Here is a 23,261-nt window from a genome sequence, read left to right on the forward strand (position 1 = left end):
TTGAAAACCACTTCTCTAAAACCAATCATAGGAATGGATTCACCTGTAATACTCTCCGGAGACACATCTGTTGGATTTAATGTGGTGCCAAGAACCTTTTGAAATTTCTGCTCCCACATATTCTTGTTTATAATTGTGTAGGGGGAACCAGAGTCTGCTACAACCAGCACACGCACTCCCCCCAAGAGAATTTCACAAACAGGCTTATTTCTAGATTGTATACTTAAGTGTGATATACAAGAATTTTCTGTTTGATTTACTTCCACACAATCTTCTACATTAATATCACTGTTAATACCTAAAACACACTCATGGCCCTTTGAATCAACACTAGAATCAGAATTGCATTCCGAAACAGATTTACTGATAACCGCTGCAACTTTTCTACCTCTCCTACACACTTTAGCGAAATGGCCCTTAGCACACTGTTGGTCTCGCGCCGGACATTTCTTGTAAAATGCTAAATGCTCTTTACTCCCACAGCGAAAACATTTTAGTTCAATATTCTTTGTTTCAACTTGCTTCCTATGTGTTTCTTCCTTGTTCTTTTTAAATTGAACCTTGCTAACTACTTCATTCTGTACCTCTGTTTTTTCACAATAAATGGCCTTTGCACATTTATTTGAAATTTCAGCTTTTTTGACTAGAGCCACAACTTCCGCCAACTGTGACTCTCCATCTACCCACAATCTCTCTTGAATGTGAGAATTGTTAACATGCATAATGATTTGATCCCTGATAAATTCATTATGCAACCCACCAAACCTACAGGTAAGTGCCAGTTTTTTTTGTTCTGAAACATATTCTTCAATAGACTCTGTTTCTGTTGTTTCCTACTGAAAAAATTGTATCTGTCAATAGTAATACAGACCGATGTTGAATAATATCTATCAAGGTCTTCTAAGGCATGAGAAAAAACATTCAAGTCCCCATCTTGTTGAACTTTTTTTTCCTATTGAGTTATACACCTTAAGACCCATAGGACCCAAACAGTGTAACAAAATGTTCTTCTTTTTAGTTTGAGTCAAATCTTCGTCATCAATAGTATCTAAATAATTCAAAAAGTATTCTTTCCACTCTAGCCATTTGACCTGTTGATCTCCAGTGGAAGTCAGAAAAGGTTGTGGAGGACTAAGAGTAAATGTTTGAGCAGCACTCATTTCTTTTTCCACAAAACTACGAAAGATGTCTCTAAAACAAAACAAGAATACATCCAATATGGCCCCCAAAAAGACACCTCCAAGAGTTCTAGGGCCATATGTACGAACACATTTTCCCATTGACACAGAATGGGAAAAACCCTTTGCTACATCTGGCCCCTAGTGTCCAAGATGACGTAGAAATTAGTACACACCCTGATCACATCACCGAGACCACAGTGAGTGCAAAGGAGCGAGCGTGTGAAGTACACGAAGGTAAAGCAGACACTTGGGCTTCTTCCCTAGTTATTTCTGCAGAGCTTTGTTGTGGACTCAAGCGCTTATAGAAAACCTTGCGCCCCTCTTTTATTGCCTGGGCGCAAGTGTTGTATGATCGCGTGTGCAGCGAGACGCACGGTGGGAGCTGCGTGCTCTTTTTTCGAAAAACCTCACGCCCTTCACCGTAGCTTGGGCGAGAGCGTTGTATGAACGCGTGTGCAGTGATGCGCGCTCACTTCATAGCCTCGCACCACGCGCTCCTCTACACAGCCTCACAGTGCACGAGAGCAACGGTTGATGCCTTGCGGCGTTGAAACGGCACAGCGCTGGTCGGCTCGTCCAACAAAAAAAACAATAAAAAAAATAACACAGGGTGCAGCGCAGCTGTAAAAGCGGGCTATACTGCTGGCTATTCTGCTTTTGGGACACCCAGTTACAGAAAGTGGGAGGTGTTGGCGCACTACTCACTCCGTGTGGCCGAAAAGACGGAGAAGAATCAGCGAGGGTTTCAGTCTTCAAATGTAGTTGAATCCTTCGTCGCCAAAATTCTTGTAGTATAAGTCAGCAAACCGCATTGTGTTTCATTGTAGTTTATTCATCTATGAAAGCACACCAACACCAGTGTCTGCCTGTCCTCCACCCTGGTAAGCTCCAACTGCCCCCAACTCCAATTCTTCACATTCTCCCCATTCCATTCTTTCAACTACAAACATTCCACTAACTCTACATTCTAAATAAGAACAACATTACATAACAGGTTGCAAAACTGTTGACCCCCTGCCCCCCCCAGCGCCTCGGCTCCCCAGAGCCGTCTCCTTCTCCTGCCGCTGCGTCCCTGCCCCCCTCGAGCCCCCATTCGTCCACACCTCCCGCCTCCCCGCTGCTCCTCCCTCCCTCCTCCCCTTCTTAATGGCGGTCGATGCGCGCCTGTGCAGCGGGCCCGCAACTGGCACGCCGGAGGTGCGCCAGAGGCAAGCCCGTCTGGGCCCGTCCGTGCCTGGACCGCGCCCAGCGCCACCCCCCCTGGTCCTCGTGACCCCCGCACTCCCAGACACCACTACACTGCCAGCGACCTCAACGCACTCAACCTTGGCCGCCCCAAAGCATGCTTCCAGTCCTCACCAAGAAATAGCCACGGCCCCGTCACCTGCCACGACTGCAGATTCACCTGCGACAGAACCACCAAACCTCCAACAACCAGAACCAACCACCTCCACTGCATACTCCTAAACACCCGCTACGCACGCAAGCCCGCCATCAAACTCTGGGACCTGCTCGACTCCTCAGCCCCGGACGTGGCCTTCCTTACCGAAACCTGGTGGAATGACTCCTCGGCACCAGACATCGCCGTAGCCAGAGGGCTACCAAATCACCCACAGGGATCGCACAAACGGAATCGGAGGAGGAATAGCCATCGCCCACAAAGCCACCCTCAAGGTCCTCACCCACACGGACGACACCCTCAAGACTGCCGAACATCTGCACTTCCAAATACACACCGACCCCAACACCACCCTCAGAAGAACACTCGTCTACAGACCCCCTGGACCAAGTGCACCCTTCAGCGACTTCATCTCGTACCTCGCCAGCACCCACGCACTCGCCTCTACAGACTACATCCTCTTCGAGGACCTGAACTTCCACCTCGAGAACAACAACAACGTCAACTCCACCACCCTGATCGACAACCTCACCAACCTCGGCCTCAGACAACTCGTCACCGCTCCCACCCATGCAGCCGGCCACACGCTTGACCCCATCTTCTGCACAGGCAGCCACATCACCTTCGACCACACCACCAAACTCCACTGGACTGATCTACATCCTACATCCACTTCACCTTCCAGAAAAAGGTCAAGCACCACCGTACCCTACAGCCACCCCACCGCCACTGGAGCAAAGTCACCCAAGACCAGCTGACCAAAGCCCTTGCCCAGAAGCCGCCTAATGACCCCGCCGACCCAGACACCGCCGCCCACAACCTCAGACAGTGGATCAACGACTGCACCAACTCCCTCGCACCACTCATGAAGTCCACCCACAACCAAGTCACCAAGAAAGCCACCTGGTTCACCGAAGAGCTCCAGACCTCCAAGCGTATCTGCCGGAAACTCAAGAATAAATGGCTCTCCGAACACACACCTGATAGCCTCACGGCCCACAAAGACGCCACCCGCAGACACCACCAACTAATCAGACTAGCCAAAAGATCCTCCTTCAAAGACCGCCTAGATTTCAACGCACCCGACAGCAAAGAGCTCTTCACCATAGTGAAGGGACTCTCCAACCCCAGCGCCACATCAACGACATTCCACGCTCACAAGAACTCTGCGACTCTCTTGCCACCTACTTCCACCAAAAGATTACCGACATCCACGACAGCTTCAATACCACAGCCGCCCCCACCACGCCAGGCACCACCCCGGCTAACACCACCCGCGCCAATCGCCTAAACGCCTGGACCAACGTCAGCGACACCGAGACACGCAAAATCATGAACTCCATACACTCCGGATCACCATCAGACCCCTGCCCTCACCACGTGTACAACAAAGCAGATGCAGCCATCGCTTCCCAACTACAGAAGGTAATCAACATCTCCTGCGAAACAACAACATTCCCTGAAAGCTGGAAACACGTCCAAATCAACCCTCTCCTTAAGAAACCAAAAGCAGACCCCCAGGACCTAAAGAACTTCAGACCCATCTCCCTGCTCCCGTTCCCTGCCAAGGTCATACAAAAAATCGGCAACGTACAACTGACTCGCCATCTTGAAGACAACAACATCCTGGACCCCTCCCAATCTGGCTTCCGACAAAATCATAGCACCGAGACCGCACTCCTCGCCGCCACAGACGACATCAGACGCCAAATGGATAACGGCGAAACATCAGCCCTCATCCTCCTGGACCTATCAGCCGCCTTCGACACGGAATGCCATCACACTCTGAGAACCCGCCTCATCGAAGCCGGAATACAAGAGAAAGCCCTCGAATGGACTACATCCTTCCTCTCCGACAGAACCCAGAGAGTCCGCCTCCCCCCCCTTCCGCTCCAGAGCCACCAAAATCATCAGCGGCGTACCCCAGGGCTCACCCCTCAGCCCAACATTATTCAACATCTACATGGCACCCCTCGCCCAAGTAGCCCGCCGTTACAACCTCAACATCATCTCCTACACCGACGACACCCAGCTCATCCTCTCCCTCACCTAGGACCCACACACCGCAAAGTCCAACCTCCACGAGGGAATGTGGGCCGTTGCCGAATGGATGAGAAACAGCCGCCTGAAACTGAACTCAGAGAAGACGGAGGTCCTCATCTTCGGACCCAACCCCTCCACCTGGGACGACTCCTGGTGGCCAACACCTCTAGGAACCCCACCTACACCGACCGACCACACACACAATCTGGGATTCATCCTCGACTCTTCCCCCTCCATGTCAAAACAGGTCAACGCAGTCTCCTCCTCCTGCGACAACACTCTCCGCATGCTCCACAGGATCTACAAATGGATCCCAACAGACACAAGGAAAACAGTAACACAGGCCCTCGTCAGCAGCAGGCTAGACTACGGCAACGCACTTTACACAGGCATCCCGACAAAACACCTACGATGCGTCCAACACATCCAAAACGCATCCGCCCGACTGATCCTCAACGTACCTCGCCGCAACCACATCACTCCCCACCTGAGAAAACTCCACTGGCTCCCTGTGGACAAGAGGATCACTTTCAAGCTCCTCACCCACGCACACAAAGCACTCCACAACACCGGACCTGCTTACCTCAACGACAGACTCAACTTCTACACCCCCACCCGACAGCTCCGCTCCACAGACCTCGCACTCGCCACCGTCCCCCGCATCCACGAAAGACATCCGGAGGCAGATCCTTCTCCTACCTCACAGCCAATACATGGAAAACCCTCCCTACCAACCTACGACTGACCCAGGACCTACTCACCTTCAGGAGACTCCTCAAGACCTGGCTCTTCAACCAGTAGCAGCGCCCCCCCCCTAGCGCCTTGAAACCCTAACGGGTACTAGTACGCTTTTTAAATTTATTGATTGATTGACTCCCTGGTTGCCAAAATGTAGAGTCGACACACTACGCAGTACGCTGGCTCTGGTCCGGTAATAATAGAACACACAGGTTGTGGTTCTGTGGCGCAGCAGGTCGTACTCACTCTGCCTCTATCCTCCTGTCTTATTTCCCCCACCCACTGGCCACGCTTTATTTATATGCACCAACACGTGACCCAGAGGTCAAACACATAAACCAAGATAGGAGGGGGGTCAGAGCGGCTCCCCTCATGTCACACTTTGAGAGGAATGGGACGAGGACTAGAGGGACCTGGGGGGTAGTTGTGGATTGCTTTTTGGGGGTAAGAACTTCATTACAGTTTGGGCTTGAAGGAGTTTTCCAAATATCTTTCACTTCCACCATCAACTGACTTACATCCAGGCTGAACAAACGTCGACCCTGTCAACACCAGCGAACAGTTTATTCCCAAAGTCTGCCTTCTTTCTGCAATGTGGCCCGCCCCTGAGCAGCGCTTTGGCGCCATGTGTACCGAGAGCCACCCGGCCTCTAAGAGCGTCAGCACGTGGGTTAACTCTTGAGATCCTCTGTCAAACCCGCCAGGCTTGGCACTGGGGCTTCACGCTGGGGTGGTGCCAAGCCCCAACCTGTGCTGCTGGGCAGCTCAGTGGGCACGGGATTTGTGCACACAAATGTAGCTCCTGCCACCAGCACTTTCCCATCTCCTGTCGTGCTTGGATCCGCCCGTAACCGCCACGACGGGGTGACTCGAAGGGGTGTCTGCAGCGGCAGCAGTACAGGTCTAGGCGACCCACAGTAGGAGTTTGGATGCTCGTGGTGTGCAGGAGCAGGTGTGTTTTCTCACTAATGCATGTCTACTAGGAAAAGCACACATATCTCAATAGATGTCCATATTCAATCTATATGTATTGTGCTTACGACGAAAGTGCCAGACATATGTACTTTCGGAATCGGGCAGTGTATGAAAAAAAAATTGTTGCTCTATCAGGTGATTTACTGCATATGATGGTTTACGAGTTTGAAATAATGCTTCTCTTCTGCTTGTTCTTCTAATGAACTCAGCCGGTTCATTGAGGGAATGTCACAAGCAGCGTTTGCAGTCAGGCCCGGCTCATGGAATTTGTATCTGGATGGGCCATGGGAGCATTCGAGAGCAGTGACGGGCTAAATTTTTGTCGCTTCTGGAGGGAGACGAAAACCCCTTGATTACATCATATCTACTTCCAAACAGGCCCCTTGATACAAAGCATAGATTCTGTGTTTATACAGAGGATGTAGAAGGTTACCTGAAAGTAATAGCAAAAATGTGTACGTTGCACATTGACTTTAACATAAAAGCCTGGATTTATAAATTCCCAAATGAGGGGGGATATGCAGCTTTAGTAATTAACTGAATGTGTTATACAGGACATCATTTTTAACTCCCCTCCAATCCACGGCATTCTGATTTAGCAATCTGTAGGTTCATTGATTTGCATATGTCTCTGTATAGTTCATAAGGACTGACACTGTCGTAGGTATGTTTGTTCAGTTTTATGTTAATAATATGGTTTTCAAAATGTTCCTGTCAGGGGAGTTCTGAGTTGAAAGAGTGGTGCATTGTATCGTAATGGGGAGTCCTAAGTTATTGTGCGTGAGTTATCAGAGTAATGCTCTTATCTTCTTTTCTCTACAATTAGCATGACTTCCAAGTTTCTAAGGTCCATGCTAACAAAGCCAGTCCAGTTTTGTTTCTGAATTGTATTCTGGGACTTGTATTCTTATTTAACCTAATTTAAAAATAGAACAACAAGTCCCAGAATTTTAAGAAAAAAAACGGGACTGGGCTGATTAGTCATGCACAGATCTGGGAAACTTGATAGTAATTAACTCGATGTATAATATCAGGAAGGATTGAGAGATGTAATACGTACAATTTACAATATCTGATTGAGGAGGCCACTTTAGGATCCACCTAGCCACAACAGATGAGTGATAAACGACATGCTTGTGATAACAACAGTCCTGTTATACCACTGTATAGTTCTCCCAGATTAGGCGAGCGCCCAGCAGACATGTACTCTATACATACCAGCCATGGCAAATAATCTTGAGCTCATCAAGCAGTGATGACCAGAGATCCAAAGGAGTGCACCAGTTACAGGCAGCCACAGTAGATCTGTCTAGGTTCCATGCAGAAGCAAGAGGAATGTATAGCATGGACATGAGCTTGTTATGGGCATTATAGATAATTGGCTTTGGGTCCAACTAGCAGAAGCAGAGAAGCAATCAACGCATAAAAAGGTTACAGGCAGCCAGCATATACACAGTATGCATCCACCCATGAACGACAGATGTGCAGCTTAATGGTTGCACCAGATACAGGGCGTTACTAGTATGGCCGTCCTCTGCCCAGTGTCAAGCAATATAATACACTCTGTATTACGGTATCCCTTTACAGATGGGTTATATGAGGGGTAAGTACCAAACTGCAGCCTATGGCCTGATACCTACACTCATTATAGTGACGTAGCTGACAGCATAGGAAGATAGCTTTAATTGCAAAATTTCTCATCTTTCTTGGGAAAATACCGTTACAATACTGCCTTTACAAAGAAGCCTTTACCACACACGCTGTTATCATGCATCCGCCTTTTCCACGTGTGCTAAGAATATGTAAATTCAATAAGTATATCGGGGGAAAGTATGGCTTTAGGGTGCGGGGTAAATAGTGGTAAATTGAGTTAAGGGTAATTTTAGGGTTTAGAGATGGGGTGGTAAGGAATGTAAGTTTGATTTTAGGGTTTATGTGTGGGCAATGGTCTAAGAATGTTGTGGGTTGTAGTCTTAGTTTGGTTCTATCAAATGAATGCGACAAAAACGAATACTAATGATTTGTGAGTTTAAAGTGTAGGATTAGAAGCAATATCTGTGATTACATGGAGGGAAGTTGTCATCCTACACACAGATAATTGCTTCGGATACCTTTAGATTTCCATGGGAGAAAGCTTCCTAAATGGGATGGGGCCTAGGCAGGACTGCTGGAATTGGGATTCCAACTGCCACCTGTCTGGGTTGCGGTCTTCCTTTCCTACAGGAGTTCGGGGACAAAGTATTACTTGGAAATGCATCTCAGACTACTGAGTAAAAGGAGCAAGGAAGGTGCGCAAGAGTAGATTAACATAGCAGAAATCTACATATTAACCACGATCTAGCTCAGAAGAACTCCTATCCTTTGAGACTCAGGATGCCATGTAAGTCCTCACCACAAGCAACAGTTCTGCAACTGGCCCACAGGTTGGCCTACTTCAACTTTAGGGTGTTTGCCTATTTCATACAAGTTGCTTGCCACTTACCGCAGGAGGTCAAGCCCTATGCCCCTAAGCAGGAACTTCGCTCCTTCTTCCAGACTCGACAACCACCTCCCACATAGAATTACATGCAAGTGACAAATACTAATTCTCCATTACATGATCTGTGCATTTTCACCAGTCCTAGGCCAAAGGATCTGATTAGAATCGGTCTGATATACTTATAGCGGTGTGTCAAACTTTTCAACTTGTATCTTAAATTTTGAGTGTGGTGTCCCTCTGCACCTACGTTCTGCATATTTCTCGATTGGTTATAGCTTAGAGTGATCAAGGGTGTAACACAGGCCCCTGTATCCCACGTGGTACAGGGGAGCCCCTAACCCTACAGAGGGGTTCATTCATCCCAAATCCAATTAATATAGAAAATGTCAGATACAGGAGGCTCAGGGGTCCCTCTACACATTCTGCAGACGGGACCCCATCATTGTGTTATGCCACTAGAAATGGTCTTACTCCATCAGCGCCAGGTAATCTTACCACACCGGTCTACCAAATCCACTACAGTCTTAAAAAGGTGCACTGTGTTCTCACATCACAAGACCTCCAATAGTTTAGGAAGAAGTTAGTGTTCGACTGCAATATGAAACAAAAAACAAAACATAAAAAGTCTCACTTCAAAGAGTTTTCATCCCTGGTATCTGGTCTCATGGGTCGTAGTGCAATGGAGAAAATGAGCCCCCTGTGTGAATTGTGAAATACTGCAGTAATCAGGGTTCTGGGGCTCCCTCTTGCCTCTGGGCCCTGGAGCCACTGTGCTTGCTACACCTGGAATCTCTTGTTGTCTGCTTACAAGGGTCCCTCACTCCTCACACCAACATCCCCAAACTTCCCCCAAAGTATCCCATTTCTGTAAAACCGATAAAAGCCTCAAAGTCTATGTCCAGCAGCTCAAAATGCAAACATTTAGGGGTCTTACCTCCTCTAGTCTATGCAGGCCTCGCTGAAATTGTATTGTCCCGATTAGTAGAAAAATTATTAAAATTACCCAAGACTAGTATGTTTTCCCCTTTTTCCATTACAGTAAAGATAAGAAGAACGTACTTTAAAATGTGTTTGCAGTTGCACATTTATACCTTATTAGTTAAAGTAAACAAAGTCGGAAAGGGAATGTTTTAAGCAAAAAACAAACTCTTTTACATTGTTTTATTTATGGATCATGCCTGAGCCTTTGCAGAACCTTAACCCCTTCGCTGCCAGGCCTTTTCCCCCTCTGGTGCCAAGCCTTTTTTTGGCTGTTTGGGGCAGTTCGCACTTAGGCCCTCATACCTTTTGTCCACATAAGCTACCCATGCCACATTTGCGTCCTTTTTTTCCCCAACATCATAGGGATTCTAGAGGTACCCAGACTTTGTGGGTTCCCCTAAAGGAGACCAGGAAATTAGCCAAAATACAGCAAAAAATTTGTTTAAAAAAATGGGGAAAAAAAGGGCTGCAGAAGAAGGCTTGTTTTTTTTTCTGTGAAAATGGCATCAACAAAGGGTTTGCGGTGCTAAAATCACCATCTTCCCAGCTTTCAGGAACAGGCAGACTTGAATCGGCAAATCCAATTTTTCAACACAATTTTGGCATTTTACTGTGACATACCCCATTTTTACTATTTTTTGTGCTTCCAGCCTCCTTCCAGTTAAGTGACAGAAAGGGGTGTGAAGCCAATGCTGGATCCCAGAAAGCTAAATATTTCTGAAAAGTAGACAACATTCTCAATTCAGCAAGGAGTGATTTGTGAGATCCTACAAGGGTTTCCTACAGAAAATAACAGCTGGAATAAAACAATATTGAATTTGAGGTGGAAAAAATAGCCATTTTTCTCCACGTTTTACTCTGTAACTTTTTCCTGCGATGTCAGATTTTTTTAAAGCAATATACTGTAACGTCTGCTGGACTCTTCTGGTTGCGGGGATACATAGGGCGTATAGGTGCATCAAGAGCCCTAGGTACCCAGAGCCTATAAATGAGCTGCACCTTGCAATGGGTTTTCATTCTGTACCGGGTATACAGCAATTCATTTGCTGAAATATAAAGAGTGAAAAATAGGTATCAAAAAAACCTTTGTATTTCCAAAATGGGCACAAGATAAGGTGTGGAGAAGCAGTGGTTATTTGCACATCTCTGAATTCCAGGGTGCCCATACTAGCATGTGAATTACTGGGCATTTCTCAAATTGATGTCTTTTTACACACTGTCTTACATTTGGAAGTAAAAAATGAAGAGAAAGACAAGGAGCAATAACACTTGTTTTGCTATTCTGTGTTCCCCCAAGTCTCCCGATACAAATGGTACCTCACTTGCGTGGGTAGGCCTAATGCTCGCGACAGGAAATGCAACATGGACGCATCACATTTTTACATTGAAATCTGACATGTTTTTTGCAAAGTGCCTGGCTGTAGATTTTGGCCTCAAGCTCAGCCGACACCTAGGAAACCTACCAAACCTGCGCATTTTTGAAAACTAAACACCTAGGGGAATCCAAGATGGGGTGACTTGTGGGGCTCTCATCAGGTTCTGTTACCCAGAATCCTGTGCAAACCTCAAAATTTGGCAAAAAAACACATTTTCCTCTCATTTCGGTGACAGAAAGTTCTGGAATCTTAGACGAGCCACAAATTTCCTTCCACCCAGCGTTCCCTCAAGTCTCCTGATAAAAAAGGTACCTCACTTTTTGGGTAGGCCTAGCGTCCGCGACAGGAAATGTCCTAAAACACAACGTGGACACATCACATTTTCCTAAAGAAAACAGCTGTTTTTTGCAAAGTGCCTAGCTGTGGAGTTTGGCCTCTAGCTCAGCCGGCACTTTGGGAAACCTAGCAAACCTGCACATTTTTGAAAACTAGACATCTAGGAGAATCCAAGATGGGGTGACTTGTGGGGCTCTCATCAGGTTTACAGGAAATGTCCTAAAACACTATCTGGACAAATCAAAATTATCAAATACAAAATGACCTGTTTTTGCGTGAGGGGGGGCACCTGCGTTTTTGGTCCTGGGCTCAGCAGCCATTTAGGCAAACCTACCAAAACCAGACATTTCTGAAACTAGACACCCGAGGGAGTCCAGGGAGGTGTGACTTGCGTGGATCCCCCAATGTTTTCTCACCCAGAATCCTCAGCAAACCTCAAATTAGCTAAAAAAAAACAAAAATCACATTTTTCCCACATGTCTGTGTTGTTCACCGCACCAGGACAAATTTCCTACCACCCAACGTTCCCCTCAGCCTCCCGGTAAAAATGATACCTCACTTGTGTAGGTGGACCAAGTGCCTGTGACAGGGAAGAGCCAAAAACCTGTCGAAATTGAGGGGGAACCAAAGCGGGTCCAAAAGGGCAGTTTTGAAAAATCATTTTTAGGCTGACAAGAGAAGCAGAATTTTTATCGGTATATATGAGACAATGTTGGGTGGTGGGAATTTTGTGGGTTCCTGCAGATTCCAGAAGGTCCCATCACAAAAATGTGGGAAAAATGTGTGATTTCCAGCAAAGTTGGAGGTTTGCAGGGCATTGTGGGTAAGAAAATGGTGTGGGGTGCATGTGAAGCACACCACCCTGGAATCAACCAGATGTTTAGTTTTCAGATGTGTCTAGGTCTTGTGGATTTTTCTACATGGCGGGGTCCCAAAGGCAAGAAAGAACAGCCCTCACCATTCCAAGTGGGACAATTTTGAGAGTTAGCCAACCTCTTATGGCCCAAATGTAAAACCAAACCCCAAATAATCAAATGTCCTCTTGCTTGCCATGGGATAAGATGTTTTAGTGTGCGGGGGAAGAGCTGAAAGACTGCTACTCCCTTCAGTTGGGGTGGGGGCATAACCAGGCAGATACTGGTTTGTAGCCACCTCCCCACTATTTGTTTTTTTTAAATTCCCAGGCAATTCCTAGTTTTTCTTACCCCTCCCCCGAGGTGTGGATCGGGGGTAATTGCCCAATTGCCCCATTTATAGGGGGGGGGGGGGGGTATGGCCATACCTCCATCCTCTTATTTTGAAAAAAAATCTTCCCTGGTCTCTAATGGGCTTTCTGCCCCCCTTGGGGGCAGTTGGGCCTTCCAAAATAGGCCAATCTGGCCAACAGTAATCTGCCCCATGGAGAGTGACCCTTGCCCAAAGGGTTGCCCCCCAAACAAAACACACACACCAGTCCCTGATGTCTAGTGGTTTCTGCCTAACAAAAATAGGCCTATCTGCCCCCAAGGGGGGCAGAAATGGCCTAAATACAATTTGCCCCCTAGGGTTACTCCCCATACATAATAACATAAAGTAAATTAAAAGAAATACATATCCCTGGTGTCTAGAGTTTTCTGCCCCCCCTAAGGGCAGAAAAACCTAATTATATTAGGCCGATCTGCCTCCCGGAGGGTGGGGGGTAGAAAAGGCCTAAAAATATTTTGCCTCCCCTCACCCCCCCAACCGGGGAGCGGCACTTGCCCAAGGGGCTGCTCCCCTTATGCGTAAGTATAAAGAAAAAAAATTCCCTGGTGGCCTAAAAATAATTTGGCCCCCCAAGGAGCGACCCTTGCCTAAGGGGGTCGCTCCCCACATATATATAAAAAAAAAATCGATTTTTTTTTTATCCATGGTGTCTAGGGGTTTTCTGCCCCCTTCCCCCCCCCCCCCACCCAGGGCAGATAGGGCGATCTGCCCCCAGGAGGGCAGTAAGTAATGGGTTAAAAATGATTTGACCCCCTGGGGAGAGGCCCTTGCCAAAGGGGCCGCTCCCCTCTTAACAATCACCTAAATAAAAAAAATCTCTGGTGTCTAGTGGCCATTTCTGCTGCCCGATCGCACCACGATCGGGCAGCAGAAATGCTTGCAGAGACATGGAAGGAAAGGAAAGGCCTTTCCTTTCCTTTCCTTTCATGCCTCTGCCGGCCCCCTCCTTCCGAGCGGAAGAGAAACGTTAAGCATTTCTCTTCTGCATTGCGCTGAAAGTATGCTTCCAGAGCGATTGGAGGTGACCTCTGATGAGGTCAGTATGCGATTGCGTGCTGATGTCATCAGACGTCACTGGGGGGGTCGGGGTGGAAGAGGAAGCAATTTCCCCTTCCACTCCTGCCCTGGGGGGATGGGAGGTGGCCCTCCGGTGAGTGCTAGCGCTTCTCCCGAAGGCCGGTACCTGGACGTAATGGTTACATCCATGGCGCCTCAGGGGCGCAGCCACGGACGTAACCATTACGTCCATGGAGGTTAAATGGTTAAAATGTGAATAAACAGTATTTTTCTGTGGGAAAGGTATCAGCCCCTCCATGTAGAATTCCAGATCACCCGAAGAGAGGAACAGGTTTACTCTCCTCGCCTTACCCATAATGTACCGGTTACTTGTAAGTGGAGACAAAGACCACCTCTCTAAAATGTGTCTCCTTTGAAACAGAGATCTTGGCCCCATCACGCAACTCCAGTAACAGTAATCAGGAACTGGAAACCACTACAGCGTTCTGCAGCAACACAGAACTTAACAGGTGTATTTTGCATTTTCATTTCTACCCTGACTGGCAGGGCCAAAGGTCATGTTTGGATGGGCCTGGCCCACCCACTACAACCGGGCCTGTGTGCTGTGCACTATTGTATTGCTTATAAGTAGCCCTGCATCAATGTGCAAGTCTCTGTTCTTCTTCCACAGGAATCGGTGGCTGCGTGGTGTGGTCTGGTCCTGGTTGTTATCCTCAAGTCAGGGCTGTTTCCAATTGTTGTTTTTGCAATGGGAGATACTGGAACACTTAACCTGTACATCTTTGTGTGTGCTGTGCCAAGCAACAATTACTTTTGTCCCGAATTGTGTTCAAGCAAGGAGAGTCCTGAGGTCACAGCTGGGCACTTGCCATAACCCACTCTGACTCAGAAGCCCATGTAGGAAAACAGAGGTATACACTCTGTCACTTTACAAGGTAGTAAGATGAACTATGATACGTTACGTATATATATTGACCTATGTTAGCCTTTGTTGATTGCATGAAGCCAGTCTAATGATGAGCATTTGAAAGTGCGTCAAACATCATTTGAACACTGTCCCAAAATCAAGTTGAAAGTGAACAATCATCCAAAAACTTTTATCATGGACATTGATGTGTCAATTAACATCATGCCAGTAGAAAAGTTTAACAGCCAATCCCCTGTGCCTTGCCTCGCTCCATCAGGCAAGAAGGTGTATACCTGGAATGCTTCTGATCCATTACTAAGTGAAGGGTCATTCTTAGTGACAAAGCAATGCAAAAACATATTGGTGTGAGACACAATTCATGTTTTACAAGGGACTTTGTCCGGTGCCTGTTTACTCAGTTTTGCCACTGTTGCTGACATGGGATTGATATCCCTCAACTATAACCTTTGTGCTCAGTCTGATTCGTGTTCAAGAAAAATAAAGTACAGCTTCATATTAATGAAGTTGTTAGCCCTGTTGCTCAGCGACTGTGCAAATGTTGCTTTTCATCTTCAAGAAGCTGTTGAGAAAGAGTTTGAAGCCTTCTTAAAACATGACATTATCGATCATTCAACAGGCACCACATCATAGGTTTCGGCCATAGGAGTAGCATTAAAAAAGGACAGTAACGGAGTCGTGCGCATTTGTGTTGATATGCGCAGGCAAACAAAGTTATTGCTCAAGATACATTCGCAGTTTTACTACCGGGACTGCCCCTTAGAGAGACTTGGCAAATCGAAATGTACTGTTCCAGTGGTCTCTGGTATGTAACCAGAGATTCAGACACTAAACATGCAACTGTAAGAAAACTCCATCTTTTTTAGCATAGTTACCCCCACTTTTTGCCTGACGTCAGTGTGTTTAGACTGTTGTTCACTGTGATCCTGCTAATCAGGACCCTAGTTACTGTGCTGTCTCCTCTAAATTTGGTTGCTAGTAAACTATTTACACCCACAATTAGCCTACTGGTGCACCCATGTAAGTCCCTAGTACATGGTGCTTGGGTACCCAGGGCATTGGTACACCAGTAGTCTCCCTTGGGCCGCAGCACATATTGTGCTCCCCATGGGAGCCCATGTAAACTCTATCACTGTGTCACAGTTTGCCATTCGAGCCTTCATGAAATGGTGCATGCCCCCTTCCACCACTGAACCTAGTCACTGCACTTAGACACTATGTCACCCCTCTGGTAGGCCCTTCAGCCCAAGGGCAGAGTGCATGTCCCTAAGTGTAAGGGTACCCTTGCATGAGCAGGGTACCACTGAAAACCCCAGACTCGATTCTCTGGTCTTTGTAAGTGCAGGGAAGCCATCTTAAGGTATGTAGTGGACACTGGTCAACACGACTGGTCCAACTACATAATGGCTTCTCCAAATCTAGGTATGTTTGGTATCAAACAAGTTGGAATCATGCAACTACACTAATTCCATTGTTAGTTGCATGATACCATGTACTCAAGGCGTTCCTTAGAGGATCCCCCAGTTCTGCCTGTGCAGCCTTAGAGGGTCTAACTGCCAGCCCACGTCGCTGCTGACCCCATACACTGTTTTGCTCACCTGTTGGTGAGCCTGGCTTGCGCCGGATAGGCAGAACAAAGGATTTCCTGCAAGTGAGAGGTGTTTCCACCTCCCCCTGTAAATTAGGTGTCTAAGGGCTGGGGTGGGGTGGCCTCTGAGCGCCACCAGACTGCTTTGAAGGGGACCTTTGTTGCCCTCCTTGCATAATCTGGTTTGCACCAGTTCAGGAACCCCTGGTTCCCTCTCTGGCACGAAACTACACAATGGGCAGGGGAGTGACCCACCCCCCTGTACAGCTCCTCTCCTAGGGAGGTGCACAGAGCTCTGCCAGGTGGCCACTTGACTCTGCCATCTTGCAGACAAGATGGGCAGAGGTACCTGGAATAATCTGACTGGTTAGGCCAAGTAGATGATGTCCCTGACCCCACCTGATTGGTGGGTCACTTCAGAGAGTGACCAACCCCCTTTTAGGGTTACTTAAGGCCTCCCCTGTGGGAGGGTCCTCAGATTCGTCAAGGAAGACTTTCCAAGGAGCTCTCTGCAAGACATCTTCTGCTCCTGGCTTCTGGAACCGCTGCTGGTCTGCTTGGGAACAGAAACATGCCTGCTTCTGGTGGGAAGGTTCCCATTGCAACATTGTTTCTCTCGATCCTGCAAGAATTCTACAACATTCAAGGCTGTGTATCCTTTAGGGTCACAGGGACTCTGTTTGCCCCTGGAAGCATGAATGAATCTCTCTTGGAGTGAAGGAGTCACTCTCCTGCATCCACAGGCACCTCAGGACAACGTCAACCGGCTGGTGGGGTCTTCTGTCCCACAGACATCTGAAGACTCTGCTTCACAGGCGCTGAGTCTGTGGCTTCCTCTGGGTCCTGTTTGTCTTCTAACCAACTTGTGAGACTGTGGGTCTCTGCTTCTGCCAGTGGACTGGAACTGCTGTGCACCACGACTGTTGCACTTCTAAGGCTTGTTGACTCTTCCTTCAGGAGATCTCCAGGCATTAAGAAGCCCGGCTTCCAGCACTTTGTAACTCTAAGATCAGCCCCTGTCCTGCAACTTCTGTGATGTGGGACTTCTGTTTTCTTCTGCTACTGACGTCTCCTTGTGACTCCCTGTGTCCATCGCATGTGGGTCACTTGTGGGGGTGCCATCGACCTCTGCTGGCCTTCCTGCGTGCTGAGGCCAGCCCTGGCTCCTCCTCAAGGGTAGAGTCTCCTGGACCTTGCTGGTCCCCAAAACTTTGCAAATACTTCTTCAGCTCCTGTTTGCATTTGCTAGTGCTTGTTGGTGACTTGGCCGGTCACTGACCCTCCTTCAGTCTGGCGTCTGTTGAGGGACAGCTCGTAGGCGAATCCTGGGATCTTCTGCAGCTCCTGGAACCCACAGCTGTACTTCTTCCACTGACTTGTATGAACATCACCTCTGGGAAGGTGGGCATTGCCACCTGAACCACCTGGGCATCTTCAAAGGTGCTGGTGTCTGTCCGCTCCCTTTTCAGCTCCTCCACGTCTGGAATCCGTCCCGGGGTTCTACCGGCCTGGTCCACGGGTCGTGACAGCAGCTGGACAATCTGAGGCATCCACTGACCTCTGAGAGGGTCCCTTCTCCCCTCTGCTTCCGGTTCCCTAATGGAGATACTCCTGTCTTCCGGGTACCCTAGGGTAGGGGCACTATTCATCCTTACTCTTGTCTGCCGTTTTCCTCGGGGTCCACTGGGAAAGCTCTTGAATTCCAACCACTACTTCATGTGTTAGCCTATGGGTGGGTAACTACCTTGCTCCTGGTTGCTGGGGAGAATTACTGTACTTACCTCTGCTGTTTCTTTCTGCCCCTAGCTAACTACCAACCTTGCTTTGGTTGGGGTCACTATTTCACATTCCACTTTTTAGGTCGAGTGCGCAAGTGCTTTGACCTGTTGTAACTATTGTGGGCTTTTAACCATGCCTACCACATGCCCATCACTTTCACTCGTTCGTGGGCTTGCCTTTCAAAAATCCTTTGTTATCATTGGTAAATGCTTTACGTTTGTCTATCCTTGGGTAGGTTTTTTTATTCCCCTGCATGTTACATGGATAATTGCACAATTGCGATATGTTTGACTGTGACCAAACGTCTTTTTTTTTTTTGTGTCTCTCCTTCGTGCTCATGCTCATGGTGGCTATGGCGCTTTGAATCGGATCGCTAATGTCAACTAATGTTTTACTTTTCATTTTCAATTTATGTGGCAAGAAAACTCCAGTTAGGAATTTACAACACCAGTAGCTCTAACTGAGAAAATGCGAGACCTATTGATTTGCAATTGCTTCTTTAGTATTTGGTTTGGCCCACTCATAGGACCCTGTGCTTTTTTGTGCTATTTCTATTCATTATTTGGTGTTGAGATACTTCCAAAGGGAGATATATCAATGCTAGTGTAGTAGTATTGCTGTAATAAAGTATCCTTCTTTTTTTTTTTTTTTTTTTTTGCAACACTTGTGTGGGTCTTTCTTGTGAGTGAGTTACTGTCTGACTACTGTGGTATTGCAAGTGCTTTACATTCCTCCTGGATAAGCTTCAGTTGCTCGCTTCAGATACCCCTAGAGAGCTTTTGCTATCTGGACACCTAATCACTATCACTAAGGGTTGCCTGGACTCAGCATAGGGTGCCACACCATAGGTGTACACCGTAAACTGAGCCAGCCTCCTACAGCGACTTTGAATTCAAGGGAAATGGCCTTCTTTGATCCCAGTTTACCTACCGAAATAACAGTGGATGCAAGCCCGGTAGGGCTAGTGGCAATGTTTGCTCAACACAGTGGCCATCCGAATGCTCAGAGACACATCCTCGCCTATGCCACTTGATGCCTGTCTGATACAGAACATGCTTATTCTCAGCCACGGAAAGAGAGTCTGGCTGTGGAATGGGCCTTCGAATATTATCATTTATTCCTCTATGGAAAAATATTCACTGTCATCACGAATTGCTTGGTGTTGCTTACAGTTTATGGAACCCCAAGGCTAAGATGTCCCTTCGCGTTGAGAGGTGGGGGGTTAAGACTGCAAGAATAGGACTACGAGATTATGCACAAACCATGGAAGGATCAAAACCCATCAGATTACTTTTCACTGCTGCTGCTCCATCGTCCCAGTTCGACATCCAAAACAGCTGAAGCAGATCTCAACTTTATTGTGACATCCAGCACATCAGTGGCTCTGTCTGTGGAACAAATCATTGCTGCCACCAATGCAGATAAAGGCATGAACATAATCAAAGAACTGATTAGCACTCAGTCATGGAAGAGAAGTACCCAGCCCCATGCCGATGATGTAGAATTCCAAAAGTTCAAAAATGTACAGGATGATTTAGCAGTCACCCAAGAAGGCGTAATACTATGAGGCTTGAGTCTAGTCATATCTGCAAGCCCAACACAGCGGGTCATTGATCTGGTCTATGAAGGGCCCTCTGGAGTTGTAACCACCAAAAGACTGTTAAGAGATTGAGTGTGGTTCCCTCAGCTAGATGAGCGAGTCTAGAAGGAGCTGAAGGCATGCTACATTTGCACTTGTTTGTCCCCAAAGGTGACACAACACCCACTGAGAATTGCAGTTGACATTTTAGGCCTTTATGAAATGGACACCATCACATGGTAGTCATAAACAAATATTTCCATTTTCTTTTGGTGGAATACCTATCTTTGACACCCCATGACAGAGTCATAGAACGGCTTGATAAAATTTTTACAGACCCTCAAACCTGACAATGGCCCACCCTATATTAGAAAAGAGTTCAAAGAATTTCTCGGCTGACTCAACGTCAAAAAGAGTACACACCTACGACCCCAAGCCAGTGGCATAGTTGAACGATTCATGGGCACCCTCCAGTGTCAGTCAGTGAGTATCCATGGATGGAATCGGTCTGAACTAAACCATGTGTCAGGCCCTCTGGACCTATCGATCAGCTCCTCACTCCACAACTGGTGAGAGTCAAGTCACCTTGCCATTTGGAAGAGCCTTCAGAACAAAACTACCTCATTGGACCCTGGACCAATCCGTGGATTCTGACAAGATCTGAGATGCCGACTGGGCTTGGAAAAGAAAAATGAAAAAATACGCGGATTAGCGTCGCTGTGCCCAGGAGACAGTTTTTGACAAATGAGACTGGATATTGGTTAAGCAAAAACTAAGACTGAAAACGGACACTCCTTTTGGCTGTTGATCTGTTAAAGATTGTGGCGTGCAAAGGACATATGGTGACAATACATCATTCTGGATATTCCATCACTTGGGACACATCACATTTTAAACACCTACCACAAAACTTACCGAGCACTGAGCAGCAGGTCCAGCTAAAGTGCCTGAGCCTATGTTACCATTGCCTAATCATGGTTTATCTTGATCATCCCAGATCACCCGAACCAGCAAATAAGTGACAGCTCCTCACCAACTAATTGAGGAAATGTGATTTCAGTGATGTCTGACACATTTTTATTTAACAAAGGGAGAGATGTAACATATTGATGTTACGCACACTAGAATCCTCGTGGTTGTGTGCAAACTCTGAACAGGAAGTACGTGATGTGTGGGGAGGTGTTAAGGTGTAGCTAAGGGAAAGTATGATGTAATGAACAATTCATGAGTGTATGCTAAAGAATAAAGTAATGTTTGACTGTGGTTCCTGTGTGGTATATTTCACCTGCTTTCTCCCGGGCTGGGGAGCACAGTTGAGGTCCTAAGGGTGAGATAGGGGTCAAGTATATGATGCTATCTGGGATCAAAGAGTGTGTGTTACATCCTATCCTTTACCAGTTTGGTGAATTGACATCAGTGTATCACATGCCACTGTTTTATATACAAGTCATGTTTAATTGAGTTGCCCTACATTTATGTCAAACGTTCAAAAACCCATCTGTTTAAACTTATTATGTATAAAGTTAGGACTTCAAGTGATACGATCTCTGATCTAGTAGTAACGTCAAACAGACATGGAAACTGGCCCATATCAGGCCCGCTATTCATGTCCTTAACTTTACTGGCAAAAAAACTGATTGATTGATTTCTGATGAATGCAATAAATGTTAAGGCACTCAATGTCAGGGATTTAGTTTGTTTGTTTTACTTAATCTTACATTTCTTAAGAGTGCTAGTGATTTCTAGTGTGTTGTGTTTCTGTATTTTTTTGTATGGCATATTCCTCTTGAGCAGTGTATACTTCGAACTGAATCACCTTCATTTGTTTATAACAGAAGACTTTCAGTGAGTTTGTCCCTCCTCCTTTGGAGGATGTCTTCAGAATACTCTGTTCCACCACGTCAGGTTCCCCTAAGGATCCGTGAGGGTGCCTAATTTAGCAGCTGAGAGCATTGCCTTAATGCTCATGACCGTCTTTCATCTTACGTTCAAATATGGCACTTTTCCATCCCTATGGAAGAAAGCCTCAGTATTTCCATTCCTAAAGAAAGATACTCCAGAAACCAAAGATCCAAACAACAATCGCATCATCTCTTGCCTACCTCTTCCTGCTTAAGTAGCAAAAAAAAGATTATGAACTGTCAGCCTCATGAGTACAATCACTGTAACAAACTTCTATACTCACCTCAATTTGTCTTCAGTAGAGGCCACAGCACGGAGATGGCACTGATCGAGGCAACCAAAGAGGTTAGGTTGGCAGTCGACCAGGGGAAAGGGGCAGCCCTTATCCTGCTCGATCTCTCGACAGCCTTTGATACCGTTAATCATGGGCTGGGGCTGGACAACCTAGGAAATATTGCGATCATTGCTTTAGCCTGGGTGATATTGAAATCCTTCCTCTTGGGCCACGAGACGACTGTCTGCCTGGGTGGTACTACCTCACACCCTTCTTTCTTCCGTGTGAGGACCCTCAGGGTTCCTCTTTCAGCCCACCCCTTTTTAACATTTATGTCATCCCACTGGTTGACCTGATAAAAACCTTCAGTTTTTCACTGACATGGTAAGCAGATGAGACCCAGATGGTACCTCCCCAGCTAACGATGTCAAGGGTACAGGGTCCACTTTCTGTGATTGCATACAGGCTGTTAACTCATGGATGGACAAGAACTGCCTAAAGCTCAACTCAGGAAAGACTGAGGTCTTACTGTTTGGAGCTCAAATTTCCTGTTAGATCCCGACCTCCTGGCTGCAGGAAATGGGCTCTCTACCGACTCTTGTGAGGAAGACTCGCAAACTTGAAGTATTGATGATGACAACCTTACCTAAACAGACCATGCCAATGTAATGACCGTCTCAACCCTTTTCACTCTGAAGACCATAAAAAAGATTATACCTTTAATTCCATTGCACCTCAAAAAACACTTGTTACCTCATTGGTTATGACAAAGCTGGACTACTGCAATTAAGTCTTTCACACGGGGCCCCCCCAATACTTATTGCAGAATGCAGCAGCCAGACTCCCTTTTAAGACTCCTAAACACCATTTGGCAGCCGGTTCTATAAAAAAAATGGCTTCCCATGAGCTAAAGAATTACTTTCAGAGCACTCTGCATCACCTACAAAGCACTTCACGGTCTTGGCCCAGCTTTCTTACAAAACAGTTTTGAATGGTACACCCAGGCAGGGCCCTATGCTCAGCCTCAGCTAAAATCGCAGTGTTCCCTGGGTTGAAGCGAGCAGCTTTGGGAGGTAAGAGCTTTGTACTAGGAGCCACAAAGGTTTGGAACACGCTCCCGGCTGCATATTAAGGAGGCAGCAAATCTAGTAGCTTTCAGGAAGCTTCTGAAAACCTGGCTGTTTAACATGTAGTAGTCCATGGGTCATTTCACTTTATTGCCTGTCGTCAAAACCAGCACCAAGATACCTTTTGGGTAATGAAGCGCTTTAGAAAACCATTTAACATAACGAGCCAGGATGGGGAGCCCTGGAGTTGTCTGAAGGCAGTGCAAGTTTCTCAGTGCCTGTCAGAAGGTCAAAATGGCCTTCAAAATACAAAGTTATCAAATCCTTGGTATCTCTGTAGAGCGCACAGAGCAATGGTCACATATTCCAGTTACAGT

General features: G+C 46.9%; 1 protein-coding gene and 1 long non-coding RNA gene across 5 annotated transcripts in view; one reads left to right on the plus strand and one right to left on the minus strand.

The window, feature by feature from the left end:
- LOC138300861 (uncharacterized) overlaps positions 1-23,261 on the minus strand; it is a 223,784-nt gene that overhangs the window by 122,312 nt on the left and 78,211 nt on the right. The gene's annotated exons all lie outside the window — the stretch shown is intronic.
- The window catches only part of ATP13A2 (ATPase cation transporting 13A2), a 671,851-nt gene continuing 654,631 nt past the window's right edge, over positions 6,042-23,261 (plus strand). For 3 of the 4 annotated variants that reach the window (XM_069240693.1, XM_069240692.1, XM_069240691.1), the window contains exon 1: positions 6,053-6,313. The gene's annotated coding sequence lies outside the window, so the exon portion shown is untranslated. Of the gene's footprint in view, positions 6,314-23,261 lie in introns of all 4 variants that reach the window. The other variant, XM_069240690.1, reaches the window with a different exon arrangement.

Source organism: Pleurodeles waltl, chromosome 6, assembly GCF_031143425.1.
Source record: "Pleurodeles waltl isolate 20211129_DDA chromosome 6, aPleWal1.hap1.20221129, whole genome shotgun sequence".
NCBI lineage: Eukaryota > Metazoa > Chordata > Amphibia > Caudata > Salamandridae > Pleurodeles > Pleurodeles waltl.